Source organism: Rattus rattus, chromosome X, assembly GCF_011064425.1.
Source record: "Rattus rattus isolate New Zealand chromosome X, Rrattus_CSIRO_v1, whole genome shotgun sequence".
In the NCBI taxonomy this organism is placed as follows: Eukaryota; Metazoa; Chordata; class Mammalia; order Rodentia; family Muridae; genus Rattus; species Rattus rattus.
This window is the reverse complement of record NC_046172.1, coordinates 109,330,707-109,334,958: the sequence shown is the minus strand read 5'-3', so window position 1 is coordinate 109,334,958 and position 4,252 is coordinate 109,330,707. Positions and strand designations below refer to the sequence as shown.

General features: G+C 38.4%; 1 pseudogene; it reads right to left on the bottom strand.

The window, feature by feature from the left end:
* Nucleotides 1–2,409: 2,409 nt before the first annotated feature.
* LOC116888144 lies at nucleotides 2,410–2,882 on the bottom strand (annotated as a pseudogene).
* Nucleotides 2,883–4,252: the final 1,370 nt, after the last annotated feature.

Below are 4,252 nucleotides of genomic sequence, written 5' to 3'. Positions count from 1 at the left end.
GTCGATGTTGTCAGTTATGTCCCCGTAGGTGATTGCACCAGGATCCAGTGGACAATTACAAACCATAGTCACTCAGCTAGCCCTGGTTAAATCCAGTGGATACCATAACAAAACAAAAGAAAAGACATAAATGTTAGAAAGGGACATATAGAGAAGAAGGGTAGAGGGAAATGGAGTAAGAGTAGCTAGAATGCATTATACACATGTGGAAAGAATGTCTAAGGACAAATTTAATTAAAACTTTTAAATATATGATCCTTTTAAATTTTAAGCTTAAAATATTTTTGGCCTTTGAGATCCTCGTGGCACCAGTTTCCACTGTGTTGAGACAGGAAGGTGATATACATTGGCCTGGAAAAATGGAACTTAATAGGCAAATGCAGTGAAACTGTTCTTGATAAAACTATGATTGTATAAAAAATTACTAGCACACTTCACTTTGCAGGTGAGCAAGTTTGCAAAGTGTGAATGTATGTTTACAAGAAAGTAGAACAATTCAATTGTATAAATTAATCACTCTGAGAAACCACATTAAAAACAGAGCCCATTTGTACATGATTTTCAGTAAGTTCATATACTTTCAATTTTACTAAAGCCTCTGTCACTGGGCCTTCAAAACAACTTTAAACGATAATCATTAGTGATAAAGAAAGGAAAATAACCTTTTAAAGTTCATCACACTCGTATGTAGCTATACCGGTGTAGATTTAATCTCTCAGCAAATAAAAGTGATACACTGAATCAAGAAAGGGCATATATAGTAAATGTACGCTACTTATGAGTTTGGGGGTAACATGTTTCATGTTGCTTTGGGGAAATTTACTCTTTTCACTACAAACGCTTTCTTTTTCTTGTACTTTGCACCCACAGTGACCTTTTCAGTATAACAGCCAAACCAGTGCCAATGAAAGAGAGCTTAGCAGTTCCTCTCAGAAATACCAGAATGATGCTTCCTAGCTTTCTTTTTTCGTGTAAGCAGAATACATGGCTGGGCACTGCCGGTGGCACGATGTCACGTTATGAGCAAATAAAATTTGCAATCAATTTCAGCTGACCACTTTGACAATATGAAGTTATTTTTGTGAATATGGTAAAATTAGATGTAGAGATTACAGCAGACATGCATTTCATTTTTTCTGTATTTTTATTTCTTCTCTCCTCTACAGATATTCAGTATCTCTACAATATCACTCAAACGTTTTCACTGAATCCACTCGTGAATTTAAGCTTTTCTATATGAATTGCTAACACGAACATGCTCTCACACACAGTGTCTTATGTCTGCTTATATCCCAAGGTGTCCTAGAAGACCTAAGGAGGCTGGGACTCTGGGACATTAAGCTCTAGCCAACTGAGTGACAGGGGTGCCACCTCATTCTTTTAAAAGTTAAGACTGACTAGAGCTTTGATAAATCCAGACAGCACAGTGAGCTCATTACCCATCACCCCAATAAACATAACCTCACATATGCCCTGCAGGGCAGACAGATTTCACTCTTAAAAGGGCAGCACAATAAAAAAGCAACTTTCAGTTCTGCTCTTTCTGCCCAAAGGCATACTCAGAACCCTACACTCTCAGCAGAGGTGCTTCTGCTCTTAAGTGGCAGATGTCACCTCTCTCTGAAACGTACCTTTTCTCATTTGACCTTATTGACTTACAACTGAATAAACACATTTGATATTTTTCCTGCTTGTCATAATAATAAGCAGGATTTCAGGATGGTTTACTCAGTGGTAATGATGCGAAAAACAAAAAGAAAAGGCATTATTTGATCATCAAAATAAGTCAGTGAACTAAAGGTATAGTTATCCTATTTTATAGGTAGAAATACTGGGGCCTCATGAACTTTAAGTAACATATTCACCATACACCCAGGTGTGGTAAAACCAGATTTTGTGAATGCTTTTAATCTTTTTTTCTAAAACCTGTTCAATGTTTGCAATACAATTAAAATTATCTGTCACCTTTTCTCTTGTCCTTGCTTCTCCTTCCTTCCACAGAAGTACACAAATTGGGACAAACTTTTCCATATATATTTTTACAAATACGGATTTGTCTAAAAGCAATATGCAACGTTAGAACTATAATGAATAGTAGTACTTCTCACTTCACATAGATACTGCTATGTTAAAACTGGTGAGTTATTTCCATCTTTTTTCTTTTTTATTAATTCTTAAAAAATTACATACAAATAAAAATATATAATAAACAATAAGGCAAAAAATTTTAAAAAATATCAGTTTTCTCCAATGGAATAACGCTGGGTATATAAAACATATTCCAGAACAGGCCCGATGCCCAAGGGTAGTTGGCCAATATAAAAAGAGAGTGTATATTTTATTCTTCTTTTTTTTTTTTTTTTTAAGGAAAACACTTGCAGTCCGGGCCCTTTATTTCCTTTTTGTCCATTAGGTCATGAATTCGTATGGACTGTGCTCACGTTCCTTTCTGTTAGTCCTCACAAAGTATGCTTCTCTGGATGGCACAGGCTGGACCTTAAGCTGAACCCAGGTCCCCTTCCCTTTGGCTTCCTTTTTCTTCTGATCTTTCTCTTTCACTCGCTTCAGGAAACTGTCTCTGCTCTTCAAGTGCTTGATATGCTTAATCTGCACATTGATCCTCTTGGCCAGAATCTTGGCCTTAGCTTGCTTGTTTAAAATGATGCCCACGGCATGCTGGGTGATATTGTAGACTCTTCCGGTTTTGCCATGGTAACACTTATGGGGCATTCCTTTTTGAACAGTGCCCATTCCCTCGATGTCTACAATATCACCCTTCTTGTAGATTCGCATGTATGTGACCAAAGGAACAACTCCATGTTTCCTAAAGGCCTAGGGAACATATACCAAGTGCCTCTCCTCTTTCCCTTTGTGTTTGCCATTTTGGTGAGTTAACTAAAAGATGGCTGCCACACCCAAAAATCTATTTCATTCATTTACACACTTAGGCTATTAACAGTATTTTTTTTTTACTATTAGCCAGGGTTGTAATTAACAATACTATACATTGTTTTATTTTATTCATAAATATATAATTAAAAGTACGTTTCCACATGTACGTATTTTATCTATGTAAATTTACAATTTTTAAATTATCATTGTTTCCACAATGATCTTAATGTCACACTTAGGTCTCATTATCAATACAGTTTCTGTTCTCTACAAAGACACTGAAGATGATGATATTCAAAGTCACAGCACATTTATGATTACTGATACTTAAGAAAGATAATAGAAGATGATGCTGGCTCCTGTCAGAGGAAGAAGTGCATACCGGCAATCTCAGTACTCAGAGAGAAGACGGTGGTGAGTTTGGCATGAGATTTTCTTAAAAAACAAAACAAAAAACAATAGTTGTGGTAGTTTAAATGAAAAGGTAGATCGCTCCTGAGAGACACAGCCAGAATACAGCAAATACATAGGTGAATGCCAGCAGCAAACCACTGAACTGAGAACGGGACCCCCGTTGAAGGAATCAGAGAAAGAACTGGAAGAGCTTGAAGGGGCTCGAGACTTCATATGATCAACAATGCCAACCAACCAGAGCTTCCAGGGACTAAGCCACTACCCAAAGACTGTACATGGACTGAACCTGGGCTCTGACCTCATAGGTAGCAATGAATATCCTAGTAAGAGCACCAGTGGAAGGGGAAGCCCTGGGTCCTGTTAAGACTGGAAACCCGGGTGAGCGTGATTGTTGGGGGGAGGGCGGTAATGGGGGGGGGGATGGAGGGGAACAGCCATGAGAAGGGAGGGGAGGATTAGGGGGATATTGGCCCGAAACCTGGAAGGAATAACAATTGAAATGTAAATAAAAATACCCAATTTAATAAAGATGGGGAGAAAAGAAAAAGAAAATGTCCCTAATACACTCATATATTTGAACGCTTGATACTTGGTTGGTGAAACTATGTAGGATTAGGAGGTGGGGGCCATGTTGGAGGAACTGTGTCCCTCAGAGCAGGTTTTGAGGTTTCAAAAGTCTAGGCCATTCCTAGGTAGCTCTCTCTGCCTTCTACTTGAGGACGAGTATGTGAGCTCTCAGCTACTGCTCCAGTGCCGTGGTTGCCTGCCTGCCGCCATGCTCCATACCATGATGGCCAGGGAGTCACCGTCTAGAATCATGAGCCTCAAACGAAAATTTTTTTCTATAAATTGCCTCTGTCATGGAGTTTTGTCCCAGCAATAGGAAAGTAATTAAGATAATAGTAGTTAGTTCCTAAGCCTAAATGGCCATTAGGATCACCCATTT